The sequence below is a fragment of the Balaenoptera physalus genome (assembly GCF_965194825.1).
Source record: "Balaenoptera physalus genome assembly, chromosome: X".
Lineage (NCBI taxonomy): Eukaryota > Metazoa > Chordata > Mammalia > Artiodactyla > Balaenopteridae > Balaenoptera > Balaenoptera physalus.
Window position 1 is genome coordinate 98,055,641 of NC_138903.1, and position 21,568 is coordinate 98,077,208.

Genomic DNA, 21,568 nt, shown 5'->3' on the forward strand with positions numbered 1-21,568 from the left:
TGCATTTCAGTCTTGTTTGAAATAGCTACTTGTGAGGAGCAAGCTAAAGAAAGCAAGAAAGAGGATTGCACCTTCATTTTGGTCCTCTATTCTTATTTTCATGCCATCCCTATGTACCTGGAATAAAGCTTCAAATGTCAACTCCAAGCAATTGTTCCTGGTTTTCTTCCCGGCTGATGGAGTAGGACAGTGTAGTGGAAAAAGATCTGTGCTTGGAATTCAAGTCCTGGCTCTCCTTCTTGGGAGCTATGTGGTCTTGGAAGAGTCACTTCACCATTCTGAGCCTTGGTTTAATGGCTTGTGAAACAAAATGGTTGGACTGGAAATAATAACTAATGCCTCTTCTTGTTCTGGGTTTCTGTTATGACGTGAATTTACATTTCCAAGGTTTGGTCTTATTCATGGAGAGTCTCATACCTAAATGATCTGAGGGCACCCAAGCTATCTTTACCACTCCGAATGCCTGAACTTCTACCGTTAGTGATCCATTTCACTGGTTTTAGCACTGCTTCCTCCTGTTAGTCTACCTTTTGAGAAGAGAAGCATGTAAAGGCACTTCATTGTAAATAACTAAATCAGGTCACTTTTGCACGGTTGGGAAATGCAGGGATTTTGATGTCCAGAGAGTTTAAGTGGGAAGATAAGGGTGTAACACAGAGAAACTGGAAGAGTGTCAGAGACAGATTTCACCTCCTTCACAATTTTTCTGCATCTTGGCTCTGAGCATTGTTATGACTCAACCTCTCTGTGCTTGGCAAGGCTCAAATAAGAATAATCTCTATTTGGTACCAAATCAGAACAGGGAGTCCCTGGCTGAATGTCAGATTCAGGTATTTCTGACAGACTTTGAATGGAGTTCTTTATTAGGTCTTTTGATAAACAGGAACTTGTTTAGAAGAGCCAAAACACCCCTTTGAGTAAACCACGTACGTTGTGCATTGTTACGAAACCGTTAACGGGCATATACTCCCAATCCTCGATGTCCTCTTTCCATCATCCTCTTCTGATCCTGTTCTCTTCTTAGTTCCATGCTGGTCCTCAGTAGTTGCAGAAAATCCCTCATCTCTCTTTGTTTATCATGCCTATCTCCTATCACCACCACTTGATCTCTCCTATCCTGGAGAAAAGCAATCTCTTCCTCTGCATTCTCTCAATATTGAGGTACCACTAGTAATAAAGGATTTCTGCTTTTAATGGAGAAAACCCATTAATGTAGTTGTTGCTTTTATTCTCTCTAACAATAATACCTATCATTTATCGAGTCTTGCTATGTCTTAGGCACTTGTATTGTTACCGAACGCAAGTTCGTGTGCCCGACGCACAGTGAGGCCAAACAATACCGAAACTTTGAGGTTTGGAGCAGAGAAAGGTTTATTGCAGGACCAAGCAAGGAGAACCGGGGTGGGGGTGTCCATGATCCCCCCCAAACCCCAAACTCCCCAAAGGGTTTCAGCAAAGCTTTTTTTTTTTTTTTGGTCGCACGGAGCCGCATGCGGGATCTTAGTTGCCCAACTAGGGATCAACCCGGGCCACAGTCCTAACCACTGGACTGCCAGGGAATTCCCCCAGCAAAGCATTTTTAGAAGCAAAGTGAGGGAGGGGGTCTTAGGGTATGTGATTATCTCGTGCACAATTCTCTGATTGGTTGATGTTGAGGTAACAGGCCAGTTAACATGATCAATCCTTAGGCACCAGTGAGGGGGGTGGCCTACATGCTCAGGATCATCAGGTAGTTAATTTCTTCCATTTCATTCTCATGACTTAGAAGACAAAGATCTAGCTCCTGGGGGAAACATTCACAAGATTACCACCCCAGGAAATTCAAATGTCTACGTCACATGCCTCTTCCTCCTGTCCTTTCTGTACCAAATTATTCTTACAGTAGCTGTTGGTAGCAGAGTCAGAGGAATAATTTTGTCTGCTGATTGGGGACTGAGGCCTAAAAGTTGTTAACTCTTTTCTACTTCCTAACTTGTGAGTTGCGCCTGAATATATCGAGCTAACTGAAATACTTTTTCAAAATCTCATTTTAGTTAATCTCAATTTAGCCAAGGCACTAAACCATTACCCTCCAACATGGAGATCAATAGATGCATCTGAAATTTCTTTCCAAGATGTCATTTAAAAAGGAGCTTTGGGAATTCCCTGGCGATCCAGGGGTTAGGACTCGGTGCTTTCACTGCCAGGGTCTGGGTTCGATCCCTGGTCAGGGAACTAAGATCCCACAAGCTGCGCAGTGCAGCAAAGAGAAAAAAAAAAAAAAGAAGAAGTTTTGCCCTAGAAATCTGAAGACCTGAGTCCCAATTCTGGATCTGCCACTTATTAGCCTGTAATGTTAGGCAAATCCACTTAATTTTTCTGAATCTGTTTCCTCGTAGGTAAAATACAAATAATGATATTTTCCTTGCCTAATTCACCGAGATGATAGGGTAGGTATTCCACTATGAGGAAGTACTTTGTAAATCCCAAAGTGCTGTACAAGCAGAAGCCATTAGGCAAGATGAAGAGGAATGCTCAAAAGGTCACTAGTGGGAAGAAGATTTTCAGCAGGGCTCCAAGCAAGGGGTTCACCAAGGATTCCATCATAGAGAAAAATTATGCCTCTCACAATTGGTTTCCCTTTATCTTCGGTTTAGGGGTGCAGATCCAAACTGAGTCTCCAGCTGGATCCATGATGATCTTCAACTCACTGACTTCGAGGAAACCAGTCTTGGTTCTCATCTAAACTGAGTGCCCCACTCCTAGAGGGAGAGTGGCATGAGGATTAAGTGACCCCTTGAAGTGACCAGTGACGCCAGGGATCTGGATAGTATTGGCTTGGTGAGCAGACTAAAACTTAGAGAATTGATTGTATGCCACCTTGGTTACAAGCACAGAGATTTTGCAATGGAATGAGAGACAGGAGAAAAGGCAGAACTCAGAACCTGTATGAAATTATGGGTACCTCAACTCGTGAAAGTAAATCCCAAGGTAGAACAGCAATTGCCCTCTGGGTAGTCCAGACAGCACTGAGCATAGTACGAACAGCTCACTCAGTAGGATGTAATGGTGACTGTCCTTGGTCTCTTGGTCTCTTTCTATTCTCCTTAGCTATAGGTTTCCCAAAGATATGTGTGGATGCAATTTACCAGGGCCCAGAAGGAAGACTGAATGAAGGTAGAGATGTGGTCATTGACGGCAGGCCTGGCGCCCTGGTACTGAACCCCTTCTTCCCCATCTTGCTCCCTCACCCCCAACCCCCATCCCCTGGCCGGCATAGTCAGGCTTGGGAGACTGAAAGGGTTTCACTTCCGCCTGGCTGCAGGAACCACAAGTTCCAGACTAGGTCGGAATTGGAATAATCACAGTCAAAATACACCCAGATGCTCTTACACACCCAGACGCGCGCGCATCCCCGGGCCATGGGGCGCACGTGAGCCCACGCCCCGCGCACCCAGCCCTGCCCCTCGCCCGAGCATCCTCAGCAGCTGCCACAGAAGCCGCCGCCGCCGCCGCCGCCGCCTCCGCCTCCGCCTCCGCCTCCTCCGCCTCCTCCTCCGGCCGCCGCCTCCGCTGCTGCTGTGCCTCCTCTCCCCTCTCGTTCTCCTTCCTCTCCCAGTTCCTGCTCCTCCTCCCATCCCCTGGCGCCTGCTGCCCGGCGGCGAAGGGCAGAACCCTCAGCCGCGGCTCCCCTTCGCTCGGGCCAGTGAGAGGCTGGAACAGGTCTGTGTCGGGGGCGCTTTGTTGCAGGCTGTTGGAGCGCCAGTGGCTCCGAGAGCCGTTAGGAGGGCATGGGGCGGACGGGAGGGTAGATTATTTCTCAGTTGTGGGTCTTTTTCTATGAATAGATGGGGTGCGGTGGGGGTGGGAAGGCAGCTCGGTCCCTTTGCCAGTTCGCCGTCCCTGTCGCTTCATGGCGAGGTAGCTCGGAAGCTGCCCGGACTCCTGCCCCCGCCCACCCCGAAAGCTCTCTTTCTTTTCGCCCCCGCTCCCCGCATCCACTTCCCAGAGCTGAGCTTTCTCTTGTCTGGGAGCTCATGGATGGGGGAGGGGAGAGATGCATGGAGCCGAGCCAGCGGGGCACCTGGGTGCACGGGGCTTTGTTGCGTACAACAAACCCAGTCCCCACCAGCTTCCAGTTCCAGGCGAGGCTGCAGTCTGCCCGTAGAGTGGGGTGTGGGCCGGGCAGTCTAGGGAAGTGAGGGAATGTGAGGGGGCACTCCCCGTGTGTGACTGGGCACACAGGAATGCAGATGTGGGAGACGGTGCAGGTTTTATGTGGGATTCAGTGAGTGTGAGTTGGAGTGTGCTGTGTGTGTGTGTGTGTGTGCCATGGGGCTGGGCTACTCCTGGCATTACATGTCTTTGGGTATCATCCCATGCCAAGCCAGATTGCAGTAACACGCAGGCCGATCAGGTCCAACCTGTTCTGCCCGTGTCGGAAGGGTGATGATGGTTTCAAAGTGATGGAGAGGCCCCAGCTGGGGCTGTTGCTTAGGACATTCTGGATGTGGAATTTCTAGCCACGTTGGCCAGGTCCTACTGGACATCGTTATTGTTCCCCCAAAGATGCCCAACTTTCTTGGCAGGCTTCTCGCTCTCAGCCAATGAGGATACAAAGCTCTTACAGTGATCTCTGCAGCAACTCCCCCCCTCCTAACTTCCTCACCCCACCCCTTTAATTAGTGGATCCTCATGTCTTCTTTACTGCAGTTATGTTAGTGGTGGGTTACGTTGTAGCTGTATGTTTGGAGAAAAAGGGGCATACTAAAAGCACTATGTCTTAGTTGTGAATTTGGTTGAGAGTTTTTTGTTGTTGTTGACCCATAAGGTGTGAATTGGCATGCTCTTTTTTTTTTTAATCAAAGAGAGAAGATATCAATAAAATGAACAAAACTGGTAAACCTCTTTGACATTTTAATTTATGGTTTTAATAAAGCGTTTTTCAGGGTTCAAAAATGTACAGTTACGGACAGAGATCTTTCAGTCAAACAACTGGCATTTATTAAACACCTGCTATGTGCCAGTAGTGTTAGGTATTGGAAGTATAGCAATGAATAAATGAATAAAACATCATCTCAGCTCTCAGGGAGTGCATAGTCTGGTAGGCAAGAGAGAATGTGTAAACAGATCATTACTGTAGAGTTTGACAAGGGCTGGGCAGGGTGCTGTGAGAGCATGGAAGAGGGGATGCCTGGCTGGAGGAGGGGGGAATGATCAAGGAAGTCTTCACAGGGGAAGTGACATTTGAGTGAGTCTTGAAGAATTAATTCACCAGATGGCTAAGTTGAAGGGACAGCATATATAAAGGCAGAGGGGTCATAGTTAAGTAAAACTGCAGGGAGTCCTTGGAAGTGTTGCTGTCACATTCTCAACAAACTCAGGATGAATCTCAACAAACTCAGGGCTGGTGATTAATGGTGAATCAAAAAGGAGCCAGGACTGCAGACCGATAAGGATCAGAACACATCCCCATTTAAAAAAATGTCTAGCTTATTTATTAATATTAGTGTGTTTTGCTTTAAGCAAACCTGATATGTGTAAGTATGGATTTACAAGGCAAACAAACTAGATGGACAGTATTCACATTGCAGAATTTGTTGCTTTACAAAAGGATTCATAATCAAATCATCTTAAATAACAGTGCCCCTGTGACCTTTACAGTGAATATTTTTACCAAAAATCCATTTACACAGAATTGTTCGCATAGCCAATGGATGGATACAGAAGGGTATACTTGCATTACATTTACTTTTTGTGCACAAATTTACCAATTTCAGTGGAAGCATTTTCCCTCATGGCGTGGATGTTTAATAAACACTAAAAGAAAACATGAAAATGTCAGTAGTAAATATTAAATCCATTGTCTGTGATCTTTCATCATTTGAATTGTATGTAAAATACAAATTAATCAGGACAGGGTCTTCAGGGAGTTTTACATCTTAGGTACTTTTAGTAGTGTCACTGGTAATTAATAATAGCACAAGATTTCTGTGCTGTGTGTTAGTTCTGAAATGGATATCCAATGACTACTCTAATACTCATGCAGTGAAGCCAGAACAGGGGCACGTTCTCCTGTTTTGTTGTGTTGGCGCTGATTGCACGGGCGGATGAATGGCACTGGAAATGAACCTCAGAGATGGATGATTTCTACTGGAAGTGCCTGGTGGGCACAAAATTCTGCTAGTTAAGAGTGGGGCTCTGAGGGTTTGGACCAGCATCCCGAGCGTCTCCTCCCTTAAATGAAGACCAAAAAGAGCCCTGGGTTCTATTAAAAAGGAGTGCCAGCAGAAGTGGGTGAATTTGAATTGGCTTCTTCCCATCTGGCCAATGCCCTGCTGCAGAGGAAATGATAGCCTGGGGTCCTTTGGGCGCATCAAGGTCCTTTGTTCACTGGCTGTCAATACCAGAAAGTATCGGGCAGTAGCTCTAAGAAACACCCCCCGCCCCCCAGCTTGGGCTGGAATGGAATTGATCTGTTGCTGTGCTAATACTCGGATTAGTCTACTGGCTAGGACAATGCTTCCCGGTGTGGGTTCCAAAAAAGACTAGTTCCATAGGATGTTAGTAGGTGTTACACACACGCGCGCGCACACACACACACACACACACACACAGTTTTGTGGTTAAGTTTACTTTGAGAAATTATTGCTTAAACAAAAACGGTTTTGCTTATTGCAAGGCTTCTAAAAGGCTTTACTAGGCTAGGGTATATTGTGACTCTCCAGGAGAAGAGAACAGCATTTCCCAGATATATTTTCCCACAGAACCTGGTGTTCCAACAAGCATTTGGCTGGGCTGGTGTGGAGAAGAACATTCTTTGGGCAGTGCTGGGCAAGAGCATTTTGTGCTGAGTTTGGAGGCTGTCGGTGTCTTGCTGGGTAAACTTGGATGACTCGCTTCAGCCCTCTAGGCTTTCCTTCCCCCATGTGTAAAATGAAGTTGATAATAATCATTGACTGTGATGGTGTGATGACAACTAAGATAATATCTCTGCAAGTATTTTGAGCTCCTTAGAAGAAAGGCTCTATATAAACTCAAGGTTATTATGAAAGGGAAGTGAAGAATTAAGGCAATTATCCTGATAGTTCCAGCCCCGATCCTGTTTTTCTGCTGCATTATTGGGCAGACTGCCTCAGTTCTCTGCTCTGCTTTGACTGCAAAGACCTATCCTCATTCAACCTTGAGTGACTCAGTTCTCTGGGCTTACTTCCTTTCACATCCTGGCAATTTCAGTGTGGCCTTTAATTTCCTGGTCCAGAGGTATCATCAGTACAGCCTCAAGAAAAGTCCCATCAATCTGAACACACCCTGCTGACCAGAAAACCCTGGAGGTGGGAATTAAATGTAGTTGGGAAGTTGCTTTTATCCTTCACACTCATCCTCTTGCAGAAGCAGTTCTAAAGGACCATCTTGGAAGCTGGCTGCTGCAGGGCTCATCTCCAGTGGCCCCAGTGGCCCATCTGGGCCAGAGTCCTGTTTGCAGGAGAGGTTTCTTGAGCACAGTTTCCGGGGTCCATTTTGCCACTAGGAAGCCGTGGCCATTAGAATAATGCAGTTCTTGAGGATTTACTGCTAATGATCATTGCAAACTGGGTTTGAGGTAGAGACTGATGTGAAGGCATTAGAGGTATAGTCTACAATGCTCTGTACACGGACCAGCCATTCCCCGCATGAAAGCAGCAAGCTTCAGGTGCAGTAGGAAGGATTTGGGTTTAGCCACAAGAGAAAACTGTGTGACTTTAAGATGTGATACTGGAAATTGAGAGTGAAGTCATTCTCTGTTCTGGAGGGCTGAGTGGAAATGCCTGTCCAGGAGGGCAGAGTCATAGTATGGTAGAGCTACAAGTGCCTTGTGAAGTTCATCTGGTGTGAATGTTCTGTTTGGATGAGGAAAATGAGGACCAGAGAAGGACAGTGAGCTGCCTAAGGTCACACAGCTACCACATGACAGAAGTCATCCTAAAAGCTAAAACTCAGATCTGCTGCCTCCTTGTGCTCTTTATACTAGACCCAGCTGTGTTCTTTTTTTTTTAATTTTTATTTATTTATTTATTTATTTATTTATTTATTTATTTATTTATTTATTTATGGCTGTGTTGGGTCTTCGTTTCTGTGCGAGGGCTTCCTCTAGTTGTGGCAAGTGGGGGCCACTCTTCATCGTGGTGTGCAGGCCTCTCACTATCGCGGCCTCTCTTGTTGCGGAACACAGGCTCCAGACGCGCAGGCTCAGTAGTTGTGGCTCACGGGCGTAGCTGCTCTGCGGCATGTGGGATCTTCCCAGACCAGGGCTCGAACCCGTGTCCCCTGCATTGGCAGGCAGATTCTCAACCACTGCGCCACCAGGGAATCCCCCAGCTGTGTTCTTGTGTAGTTCAGGGGAGTGTGGATTGGCTCATTCAGTGGGACTTGGAGGTCATGTCCAGGCCTGAGTTGTGTGGGCTTTAGCAGAGGGACAGGTCTCTAGTGGAGCCCTCAAAGGCCATGCTTCCCCGTATCTCTCAGTCTCCATTCCTCTTGAGTGTACAGTTGTCTGATTCACCAAGCCATGAGGCCAGCTGGAAACCTAAGGACTGGGTGTTCTGTCGAAATACTCAATGGGTGATTCAAGCATCCAAGTCCCTCTATCTTGGTCATTATTAACATTGTGTGGCCCAAGGACCTCCTTCAAAGCTTGATGAAAGCTACTGATGCACTCGCCAAAGAAGGGCCCACATCCATTAACATATGCATGTAATTTCAGGGCCATCTGGGTCTCGGGCTCCTGCTCTGCTGGCTGTTGGTGTTGGTACACAGCCTAGGGTCACTTGTAGATGCTCCCTACATACTAAAGATTCCCAGAGCTGGAATTGTCAACCTTACCTAGGAGGGAATTGGAAATACTGGGATGAGTCTTGTGCCAAAAAGACTGGGGGTGCGGGGGTAGTTAGAATGGCATTTCTTTAGGATAAAAGAATGGGATTGAGTCCTGGACTTGAGGGAAAAACAAAAAAGGAACTGAAACGAGCTGGCCATTTCCCTTTCTCCCAGCCTTATGAAAGAGATGGGGAGGAAAGGAGGCATGGCAGGAAGAATGGCAGGAGACTTGGAAGGATGGGAGAGGGAGATCGTTCTAGAAAGGGTGTCAATCATGCCACCATTGCATGAAACGAAAATTTTCTAAAAGAAGTCAACAACTCTTCCATTTCTTTCCAGCGTTTCTCGTCCTACTTCAACTTCTAAATAGCAAAAGCTCATGGCTTTGGGGATTAGAAATTGTCTTAGATGCTGGAACACATGTCCTTGAAGAGGACATTTTTAGAGGCTGGGAGTGGGAGCTGGACATTGTGGGGGAATGGCACAGCTTGCCTCACTTCTTGTTAAAAAAAGCATTTTTATGATCAAAATAATATATGCTCATGCTTGTAAAAATAGGAATATGAAGTAGAATGTTCCTGGCCTCTCCACCACTGAGCCCCCACTATGTTCACAGTTTGGTTTGTGTCATTTTGTGTGTGTTTCTATGAATATTCATATATGTATTCATGTGCCTAAAATAATAATAAAAGATGTGACCAAGACTACACACACTGTTCTACAACATGCTCTGCATTGGACTCTATATCTGGAGGTCTTTGCCCGCCAGTACACTTCTAGCTAGTTCATTCTTTTTAACAGTTGCATAGTATTCTGTCATCTGGTTCTGACCTAATTTCTAATACGAGCTTTATTGGATTTTTGCATTCTTTCAAATTTTTACAAATTATTAAATATTGGTGCAGCCTACCTCTTTCTACATGCATCTCTCCATACTGTCACCAGCGTTTTTGTTGTATAAATTCACAGTAGTGACCTTGCTGGTTCAAAGAGTTTGGTTTGCACACCTGTGATTTTTAGAGAGCCTGCCCAATTGCCCTCCAGGAAGGTGACAGCGACTTCCCTCCCCACCTGCTCCCCATGCACATGGCCATTTCTCCATGCTCTTACTCACCGATTCCAGTTATGTTGGTTGGTCCTTTCAATCTCTGACAATGTGATTGCTGAAAAAAATCTCCTTTTCCTTTGCATTTTTTTTGAGTACCAGCATCTTGTCGTATGTTTATAGCACATCTGCATTTCTTTCTCTGCGTTGCCATTTCATATCCTTTGCCTGTTTTTCTATTGGGTTGTTCTTTCTCACTGTGGTAACTGGGATCTCTTTATATATTTTGAGTAGTAACAATTTAACTGTTATCTATGTTGCAAATATAGTAAGTAGTCTATTGTTTATCTCTTGACTTTGATTTTAGTGTCTTTCATTGCACAGAAATGTTTACGATTTTTAAAAATAACCATTGTCATTCTATTCCTTTATGAGCACTTCAACAATGCCACAGTGAATGTCCTTGGACTATATTATATGTGTTTGGCTCATTATTTCCTTCAGATAAATTCCTAGGACTGGATTTGTTTAGTTCTTTTTTTTCTAGATATTTCCAAATTGCCCTCTAAAGTGTTCATTTTTTTAAACCAATTTACACTCTAACTGCAGTGTATAAAAGTATACTTTACTCCTCCTCTTGATGTCTTCTGATAATTCAGGTTTTGCTTCTTAAATCAAGTGCTAGGCAGAAACTCATATTTGGCACCATAAAAGGCTGTGGGCAGAAATCCCTAACTGCACGTGAAACGCATGTAATACACGTTTCACCTTCAATTATTTAAGCAAACATGTTTTTTTAATTCATTTCCAACTAGAACTGTGTCGAAAGCATTTTCCAACATCAAGTTCCTCTAAACTCGCTGTGAAATGAATGGCTATTTAGGATCATTTCTGCTGGCAGCAGCCGCAGCAGCAGACAATGGCAAATGAACTTTAGAGATGTACCTTGCAAGACACTTGGAACAAAGCTACTGCTGCATCTTCACTAAACTCTGAGGTCAGCTAGGTTGGTTCCAGAATTTTCCAGAGGCTGAGTGCTGAGTAGGAGTTAGCTTCTATCCAACTTGCCTTCCTGCAAAGAGGACAAGTTTGAGGCCCTCCCATGAGGAGTTATTCTAATAGAAATAAACAGTGATGTCACCCTCTGCAGAGGGAATAGTGACAAACAGGTACAGGTGTAGCTTTTCTCCTCACTCTGCCTGGGCTTGCTTCATCTTCTTGCATCTCTTTCCTGCCAACATCCCGATATGGTCAAGGGAATTTTGGTGTTTACTTTAGGCCACGGGTAGGATCCACGGATTAGGAGAAGACGGACATCAGAGCGGTCATTTGTGTGGCTTAAGAACTATCTTTCGTCAGAAGAGCGAGAGCGACAGCAGTAACCGTCAGATCCCTTGGGGGTGGCAGAGCATGGGTGGGAAATGAAAGAGCAGTGATGGTTGTTACCCATTTTACAGACGGAGAAGACACATCTGGAAAGGAGAAATGTTCTGAGAGTTGGACATTGCTGGAAAAGGCTCCTGACATACCCCCAACACGTGCTAGCTGAAAATCTGGCAACTTCTCTCCTCTAGGGATGGATATAGGTGCCTTTAAAGTGCAGCTTCCTAATCTGATATATTTAAGAGTGCCCCTTGTACTTACCCATCGTTCACTTTACCTAGTGTGGTATTTACCCCACCCCTGGGATGCTTTTGAGCTATTGGAAGATAGGGGGGTTATTGGCCCCAAAGGAATAATTTGGATTATTTGAACTATTGCCAGTTATTATTTGTGGTTTCCCATTTACCTCAAAATCTTGGTATTTGGAAAATGGCTTTAGATCCTATCTAATATTTGTGGGGTTTTTTTTCTTTTAAAGGTTTGGACTAAAGTAAGGATCCTTCACAGGGGAACTGATGGCCAGGAAAATAATGATTAGTCTTTGCTGCCTTGAAAAAAAATGGCTTTGGTTGTTAAGTTAACGAATGTCCCATCTTAAAACTAGGGTGTCTTTTCTTCGATGCTGAACTATTTACTTATTTATGCATGCAGTGCCGCGTGGCTTGCAGGATCTTAGTTGCCTGACCAGGGATTGAATCCGGGGCCGCGGCAGTGAAAGCGTCAAGTCCTAACCACTGGACCGCCAGGGAACTCCCCAGTGCTGAATAATTTAAAACTGAAACATTATAGCCACAGGTACTGGTCTCTACACATAAATCATGTGATACGTTTCTCCTTATGGATGGTCATAAGGGAAAAGGTCATATTTTCTTTTTAAAACTATGCTTGATGCTTTTCGTAGAACTGGGGATTGTCATGTTTTGTTTTCTAATGAATTATTCTGCAAAGGTAGTGTTGCTGTTTAACTCTGATTAGAACCAGGAGGGGACATCTGTCCCCACACTTGAACTAGAAAGGACAATCTCATTAAGAGGCAAAGAGAGTCGGTAAGTGGAGCTTGCAGTGAATTGGGAGGCAGAGGACCCGAATTCCAGTTCTGCTTTTGTTACTAATTAGCTGTGTGACCTTGAACAAGGTTAACTGTCTCTGAGCCTCAGACTCCTCAAATATAAAATGCAAACATAGTTAGGAATAGATTATCTATACAAAGCATACTTGTCTCCAGAGTCAAAGTTTGCTTTGTGACAGAATCATTTGGGGGCACTTCAAAAAAATATGTTGGATTCCCCACCTCAACCAATTGAATCTGAAACTCCAAGAGTGGACCCAGGAAGTCTATCTGTTAACGAGCTCCTTAGTCGACTCAGAGAAGGCTGTAACCCCCTCCTGTGGTAACTTTCAGGAGGCAAGATCCCCTGGGCTTTCTGGCCTGAGGGAATGAAACCCATTTTCCAAAGTGGGAAAGTCCACGTCTCCCAGTAGCTCTGTCTGAGAAACCTATGATATGAGACCGCATTTGGGGAGGCTGGTGTTTGACCTAGTTCCCTGGGGCTGGTTTCTGCTGAGGTGAGTGGAGGGCAGACTGTTCTTTTTAATAAGAGCAAGTCTGGATGAACAAACTGACCAGTTATCCAATAATGAGCATATTTCAGGCCCTTTGGCACAAAATCTTCAGTCGAAGCATTTCTGAGAAAGGACAACGAGGCTTCCAGAACTCAGCCCCTTTCTGCCCAAGCTCTCCTTTGAATCCCTTTTGAAGCTTCTGTCCCTCCTTTGACTTTGTAAGCTTTTGTTTCTCTTTCCTTCATTCAACTCACAGTGTTGCAGCGGTTTCTTTTGTTTCGCGGGATTTCAACCCCTGAGCTTTTTCCTCATCGCCCCCCACCCACACTGCACTCTGAACACCTTCTGTCCACCCATCACCCCTCCCGTCATCACATTACTGATTTAATTTCCTTCAGTCATAGGCCCTCTCTCAATACTGTCCTGCCTTCTAAGTGCCAAAAAGAAAGGGGTCAGCATCCAGGTACAGCCCTCTGGGGACTTCCCTGGCGGTCCAGCAGTTAGGACTCGTCACTGTCACTACCAGGGCTGGATTCAATCCGTGGTCAGGAACTAAGATCCCGCAAACTGCATGGTGTGGCCAAAGGAAAAAAAAAAAAAGTACACACCTCTTTGCCCCACTTCTTTCCCTGAGTCTCAGCCTTCAGCCCTTCCCTTCATTACAGGGGAAGTTGGAGCTAGAGAAGTGGTTCTCCAAAGGCAAACTTTCAGAGACAGCAAGTCTTACCCTTTACATACAGCAACCCTTTCCTGAGCCATGTGCCGGGTACCGTGCCCTACTGGCAGGCATCATCTCATTCAGTCCCTTCCACAGCTCCATCAGGTAGGCACTCTTAGTATTCTCATATCATGGGGGAAGAAACTGAGGCTCAGGGCCACCAAGTGACTTGCACAAGTTCAGTCAGCTGGTGAGTGGCTCAGTGATCTATCGGTCGGGTCCTGGGGGCTGCATATGGTTGGACAGAGTATTCTGCTATTAACGGTTCCCTATGGCGTGTATCAGGCTGGGTTGTACCAAAGGCGAATAGCAACAGATTTTCTTGGGTGTGAAGAGTCTGAGCCCTGAAGAGTCTGGGTAACTTTAAACACCGAGAAAGAAGGGGGAGTTGGTTTTAATGGCAGAGTAATGTTGCCAGGGTTATTCTGTATCATTGTAGGGGTGGGCCTGGGAGCCTGGGTTTGATTCTTGAGAACTGAAAACTGAGTAAAGCTGTAAATATTGGCATCGAGAAGTACATTCCTGAGACCCCCGTGACTACTGTTAGTTTCATAGATCCCGGGAATGTGAAACATACTTGTTATTTTCTTCCTTCCACTCCCTTCCGGAAGCCGGTGCCAAGGTTATAGAGGAGCAGAGGTAGGGAATGACTTCCTGGATGCTCTCGGCTAAAGGGGAGACTGTAAAGGGGGAGGTAGTCAGGGGGAGGGCCCAGAATAGGCTGAACAACAGTCTTGTTGGCTTGGATTCTTGGGTTTCCAGCTCACCCAAGTCCTTCTTGTCTGATTCTCATTATCAAACTTGCAGCACGAAGCAAGGAATATTTGGCATCCACCAATACAGACTCACTGAAGTCGAATTGATATGACTCAAACTCATGAGTGCAACAAATCCATGCCCAGAGATTTCCAGAGTATACCCATGGGACCAAGTCCATCTTCAAACCATAACCTAAGACCCCATTTGAAGGAGCCCAGGTTTCTCCTTTGACTGGAGTGCATGGATTGATTTAACATCGCTGCACAGAAACAATTTTTTTTCTTTTTTCTTGGCTCTTTCCTGGAAGGATCTTATATTGGCTATAATTTCTCTAAAATCTCTTTTGAGTTGGAGCTGCCAGATGAAGACTCCCCCCCATTTTCTGCAGTGTGTGTCCTCTTTATTGTCATTTCCGGTCATAAGAGCCAGTAGACATCAAGGTCTCTTAAGGCCTCAGTCACTGGCTCCGTGTCTAATGCCCACCAAGTCACTTGGCCTTGCTAAGCCTCTGTTTTCCCGTCTGTAATGATCCTGACTCTCCCGTTTCCGTGGGGATATTAGAGCAAGCAGATCATCAAAAACAAATGGTCCAAGATATATGACTGTGGTTGTCTTCAGATTTTCCCTGGTAAAAGAGCTGTTTTGGAGAAAAAGAGAAGGTAGTGGAAGGTTAAAACGTTAGGAGCTGGAATCATTTGCTTAAGTTCAGATCCCTGCTCTATCTCCTACTAACTATGTGACCTTGGAAAGTTTCTTAACCACCTAACTGACTTAGCTCTGTAAAATGGAAAGAATAATAATTGTACCTACTTTGTAGAGTTATAGTAAGGAATCAAAGAGATAATATATGGCAAGGGTCTGCCCCATAGTTAATGCTCAGTAAACGGCAGCTATTTTATTTTATTATTATGAGTGCATGAGTTCTGGCCCAGGCGCTTTGGGTAAGTCACTTAGCCTCTTAAATCTTCCGTTTCTTCACCTGTGTAATGGGAATAATAATAGTAGTCGCCTCGTAGGGTTTTTTGAGGAATAAACGAGCTCATTCCTGCAAAGGTCTCAGCGCAATTCCTGGCACATAGAAGCGCTGAAAAAAGTGTTATCAGTCTGTTGCCAAATTTAGTGACCCTGTAGGCCCTTTGGTCCCTGGCTTCTCAGTGTCTGGGCCACCTTTGGGCCTCGCTTCCACCCCAGCAGAGGTTTCTGATGCCTGTGAAATATCAGAAGTACTGTTGTTTGGGGTAAACAGAGGAGATGGCCTTTCTGCATGGGGACCTCCTGAGACTAAGAGTGCTTCCTGCAAAAGCACTGCACAGTGTCACACGGGCTGCCTCTGGACAGCAGCTGATTCCCAGGCCCCCAGGTTCACAAAGTGACAAAAATGGGGACAAGGCAGACCTTGCTCAGCAGCTCCCATAGGAGCCTGGCCCCGGGCAGCACAGAGTTTTGTTAGTTGCCCCTCCCACTCCCACGCCTCCCCGGGCACCCCCCCCCCCCCCAAGCACGTACTCCCTTCTGGCCTTCCTCCAAGACAACAGGCCAGAGGGCCCTGCATCTCCTCCCCAAGTGATACATCAAGAAAGGCAAGCAGATGCTGCCATAGTGACAATTCCTACCTGATCGATAGAGCTGGGAATTGAATCCCGGTGACGAGGCCTGCCTTGAGGGGAGCCGTCTCCCAGGGCATCACCTGCCTCAGCTTAGTGACCAGGCAACCTGCCCCACCCACTACTGGCTGGCTACCAGCCTCAAGGCCTTTCCCTATACATGTATCCCCACCGCTGGGGCCCACAGTGACTGACCATTTCAGGCACATGCTGCCCTCATTGGATTCCTCAATGTCTCTGCCTTAGGTCAGCCCTTATTATTTCTTCCCTCAACTATTCAATATCATTGTTGTTGCTGCTGTTGAAGGTATTAATAACAGAAATAATACCTAACATTCACTGAGTGCTTACCGCATGTGAGGCACTATGCTAAATACCTTATAGGTATTCTCTCATTTCATCCTCATAGTAACCGTGTGAGGTAGGCACTATTATTACGACTAGAGCTATTGGTCAGCCTGCAGTATTAGGGTCCTGATGGCATCTTGGACATCTATGAAATATTCCGAAGGTGTTGCATGACGCAAGAGGACTTTTGATGTACTTTGACAACAAGCCCTTCTGTACGACCCCTTCCACTTTCCCACCAGCTGCTTGGGTACAGCAGATGTTGTTCATTCTGAATCCTGCTGGGCCCCTGGCTATGGCTGGAGATGTAGGGGCCATGCCACCCCTAACTTCTTGCAGCTGAGGAGGACTGATGCATCCCGCCCACCCTGGGTTGTTTGGGGCTAGCTGGGGCCAGGCTAGGATAGCCGCATGGTAGACATGACCAAATAAGGATCACACTTCTTAGCCCGGAGTTTTAGGGTTTTTTGCTATATGACTATAAATGACTATAACATACATTTCCAATAGCATTTACTTAACACAGACCCCATACTCCAGCCACACCGGGCTACCCTCATCCCCAGAATACATCTTGCGCATAAATACCCGTTTCCATGCCTTTGTTCACGGTGTTCTCTTACTGGTTCTCCAAAAATGTTTCTTAGACCATCTCACTTCTTTACTCCTTTATCCTTTCATCCTTTCATCCCGAGGACACATATTGAGCATCTATTATATACTAGGTGCTGTGCTAGGCACTTGGAATATGATCATAAACAAAACAGACAGAGGCTCTGCCCTCATGAAGCTCACAGTCTAGCAGAGGAGGTAGACATTAAACAAACAAACACAGACATACATAATTACAGTTGACCCTTGAACAATGTCAGGTTTGGGGCACCAATCTCTGTGTAGGTGAAAAATCTGCATATAACTTATAGTCAGCCCTCCATATATGCGGTTCCTCCGTATCTGCAGTTCCCATCCATGGATTCAACCAACCGCAGATCGTGTAGTACTGTGGTATTTACTATTGGAAAAAAGTCCACTTATAAGTGGACCCATACAGCTCAGACCCATGTTGTTCAAGGGTCAACTGTGCAAGTTGTAATAAGTGCTGTGAAGGGGAAGAAAGGGTGGTATGAGAGACAATAACAAAAGCTAGAGCCAAAAGGACTTGCTAGTAGACTGGATATGTTGGCGGAGGGGAGGGAGCAATCAAGGAAGACTTCCATGTGTCTGGCTTGAGCAAGATGGATGACAGTACCACTGGCGGACATGGGGATGTATCCTGAAGCTGATTCGGAGTTTAGCTCTCCTGTGCCGCATTTGGTCTATAATGCTTAAGTAGCATATATCCTATACTATTTTGTTTCGATGCTAGTTAACACGAGTGAATTTGTCGTCTCCCTAGGTAGGTTTTAAACTCTTTGAGGACACTGACCATATCTTACTCATGTCTGTATTCCCCAAAGCACCCGAGACATGATGTATTGAAGACTGACTGATCAGTTAAGGGAAGGAACTCGTTTCTCTTTCTACTTTACTCTTCTCACTGAGGCATCAGACATGACTCTGGGTCAAGCTTTTCTTAAGAAAAAGAAAAAGCTATGACATACTCTCGAAGAGATATGTGCTTTGATACAGACTTTGAACTGCATTTAATCATTAATCACCTTTTGAACAATTGCTGCCGTGTCAGCATGATACACAGGACACACCTAACCTTGGTCCTCAGAACATCCTTCATCAGTGCAGTAAAGGCTACGTGTTCACAGAAGCGTGGCCTCATGGGCGTGTGCAGGCTAGCTCAGGATGGGCAGAGGAGAAGACTAGAAGTGGCCTAAGGGCCTCAGTTGCTCAGGCAGGCGTGGGCCTTCGTGGCTGGGGATAAACACATACTATGGATAGCATGCTATGGACCTTAGATTCAGTCACAAAATAGACAAAATATAGCTGGGTTGCCATGTCTAAACAAGATAAAACAATAAGGAGGTACCCTATTGCAGTTTTTATGTGATTCTTGCAGAAGTTCTACAGAGAGCTGTCTGATCCTGCAGTTCTGAGGTAGGCGCTCAGGAATCTGCATTTTTACAAGCATCCCAGGAAATTATGGTGCAAGTAAGCCCTGGATCACACTTTGAGATGTCATGGCTTCAGAGATCAGCCCTGGAACTGAAAGCACGTACAGCTAGCTCCTTGTGCATGGACACCCAGATGAGTGACAGAAAAAGAGATGTAACAGTCCTGACCACCACAGTGGGAAAGGCCAGGAGGCCAGAATCCGTAACAGCTGCACCCGAGAATTGACTGGCACAACAGGTCCATTTTAGGGAAGGCCTCAAGGTGGCGCTAGGTGGTGGAGTTAGTCTGCAGAGGCAGTACCCTGGCCTGTACCCACAAACTTCTAAGGTTGCTTTTCAAAGACGAACTGAATTGGACCTTGCCCTGTACTCTAATACCCAACCAGGGGGTGTTGCTGAGGGATGGCTATGGATTTAGCATCTCAGTGGGATTAAGGGTAGCTCCAGGTTCACACTGTAAGCGACCTGGGCCTGGTCTAGCCAGCCCAGCTCCCTGCCTAACCAAAAGGTGCTCTGTATCCACACCTTATAGTCTGGACTGCATGGAAACCACCTTCCGCCAAGTGTCCAGGGGGTTAAGTCTAAGCAGCTCCATCATCACTGCTCCCACTTGCCCTGCCTTCCACCTCTCCTGATGGAGACCCAAGACTGACCTGGTCATCATTTGTGGAACACAGCCTGTAGCAGTGAACCTCTAGGGGTCCACTTCACTTCCTGTTTTCCAAAGCCAGCAAGAGAAACCTGCAGGCAATAATCACATCCCCACCTTGCACCCCCTTGGACCTGGCTATACCTTCTGAATTCCCCAAATCTGGAACTGGCCCTGGGTGGTAATCAGCACCTCCCCAGTTGGTTTCAACTCAGGGACAACTTCACCCGGTGATTTCCTTCTAAAAGGAGTCAACTCAGAATTTTGAGACCTCAGGGAATTCCCTGGCGGTCCAATGGTTAGGACCCCACGTTTTCACTGCTGAGGGCCCAGGTTCAATCCCTGGTTGGGGAACTAGGATCCCACAAGCCGCGTGGCGTGGCCAAAAAAAAAAAAGTGAATAATTTGAAAAAAAAAAAAAGAAATTTGAGACCTCTTAACGCCTCTCCATTCGTGCCATCCTCTGCCACTACCCTAAATGTAAGCCCCTTTCGCCTCTCCTGGGGCGTTTCATCCCCATACATGTTTGTGCTTTCTCTTCACCGTCTCTCCCAGGCTTTCGTCTGTGCCCTTTGAGACCCATGTTGCACGTCGACAAAGTCCCCTGGCCCCTCCCTCTTGCAGTGTCACCTGCCTTAGTGCGTCACAGTGCTGGCTACATATTAGTGTCACCTGGGGAGCTTTTTAACAAGGACTGAAGCCTGGGCTCCCTCCCTGGAGATTCTGATTCAATTGGCCTGAAGTGGGGCCTGGGCTTTTCTACTTTTTTAAGAGCCCCCCCAGGTGATACTGATGTGCAGCCAGGTGTACACACCACTGACACCTGCTTGCCTTCCAGGACACATCCATTCTCTTGCAGCTGCTCATTCTCGAGGGCTGCACACACCACAGAGCTGAGGGGTGACGTCCACACGTTCCTGTTCCCTAGCACTATTTTCAGGCCTTTTGTGTCCATCCTAAAAAAAGAAAAGAAACCACCAGCTAACAGAATTAAATAACAACTAAATTTATCGTTTATTGTTTTAAAAATGAAATGAAATAAAATTAAATAAATGCTCCTTTGAGGCACGTGCTGCCTATACCACCCACTGTTCTTTTTGTCAACTCTTTTCCTCCTCATTCACCCACACTTTTCCTGGACTTTTAATACCTGTTTATCACCTTCCTCTCAAACCCGAGCCCTGCTCTTATCCTGGGTGACTTTAGTCCCCCAGTGTACAATCCATCCAGTACCCTGGACTCATGACTCTTCCTTTGATGAATATTTATGGAGTGGTACTATGTACTGGGCACTGTTAGAGGTGTGAGGGATATAGCAGCGAACGAATGGACAAAATGGACAAAAATCCCTGCTTGCAAGAACCTTACGATCAGGAGGGTGGGAGTGAATCATACATAGAGTGTCAGGTGGTAATAAACAGATGGAAAAGAATGAAGCAGGGTGACAAGGTAGGGAATGCTGGGAGAGAAGAATCGCTTTTATATGTGAGAGAAGGAATTTCAACGAGGGTAGCGTTCATTGAGCAGATGATATTTTGAGCAAAGACCTGGAGGAAGTGAGGGAGCTACCGTGTAAATATCTTGTGGGAGAGCGTTACAGGCAGAGATGACAGCAAGTGCAAATGTGCTGGGGCAGTAGCGTACCTGGCTGGGAGGAGGCCGGTATGGCTGAAGCTGAGTTAGTGAGGGGAGAGTAGTAGATGAGGTCAGGGAGGTACATGAGGCCAGGTCTTCTTAAGCCTCGTAGGAAATTGTACGGACTCCGGCCTGGCTCTTACGCTGAATTGAGATGGTGAGCCTTTGGAAGGGGGGGGTGGTTCTGGCTAGAGAATGGGATAGAGTCTGATTTACATTTGAAGTTTCCTTGATTTCCTTTGTCTCCACTCACCTTCATCTCTACTCCACTGTGATCACCTGCCCCTATTGCCAGCCTGCCTATTCTTTTTGTTTGTTTTTGGCTACGTTGGGTCTTCATTGCTGCGCGGGCTTTCTCTAGTTGTGGCGAGCGGGGGCTACTCTTCGTTGCAGCGCGCGGGCTCTAGGTGCGCGGGCTTCAGTAGTTATGGCGCATGGGCTCAGTAGTTGTGGCGCACGGGCTTAGTTGCTCTGCGGCATGTGGGATCTTCCCGAACCAGGGCTCGAACCTGTGTCCCCTGCATTGGCAGGCAGATTCTTAACCACTGCACCACTGGGGAAATCCTCTGCCTATTTTTTCATTGCCCCAAACTGCTTCACCTCTGAAATCTTAAACTCAAGAATTATGGTAGCAAAGCTTATACATCCAGCCCCTTCATTCTAATTATGCTTTCTTTCACCTTATCTAAATCTCTCATCTCTTGACTCTGCTTAGTTCTTCATGGATATCAGTCCTTCTGGGTTCTCTTCTTTCTTCTCTCTCCTAAACCCTATAATGCACCTTTTCTAGCAATTCTCATGTGTCAACTTTCTGGCCTGGTTAGTAGTTCAGCAAAGCCCAAACCATAGATCATTCCAGCGGATCTTGGTCCTGGCTGCACATGAGAATCACCTGAGATGCTTTAAAATATGCTGGTGCTTGATTACATTGGTCTACAATGGGGCCCATATGTTGGTCTTTTT

The 21,568-nt window shown here is 46.1% G+C and overlaps 1 protein-coding gene across 1 annotated transcript in view; it reads left to right on the forward strand.

The window, feature by feature from the left end:
• The first annotated feature begins 3,480 nt into the window (after window positions 1–3,480).
• PAK3 (p21 (RAC1) activated kinase 3) overlaps window positions 3,481–21,568 on the forward strand; it is a 275,327-nt gene continuing 257,239 nt past the window's right edge. The window contains exon 1 of the mRNA XM_082447612.1: window positions 3,481–3,702. The gene's annotated coding sequence lies outside the window, so the exon portion shown is untranslated. The remainder of the gene's footprint in view (window positions 3,703–21,568) is intronic.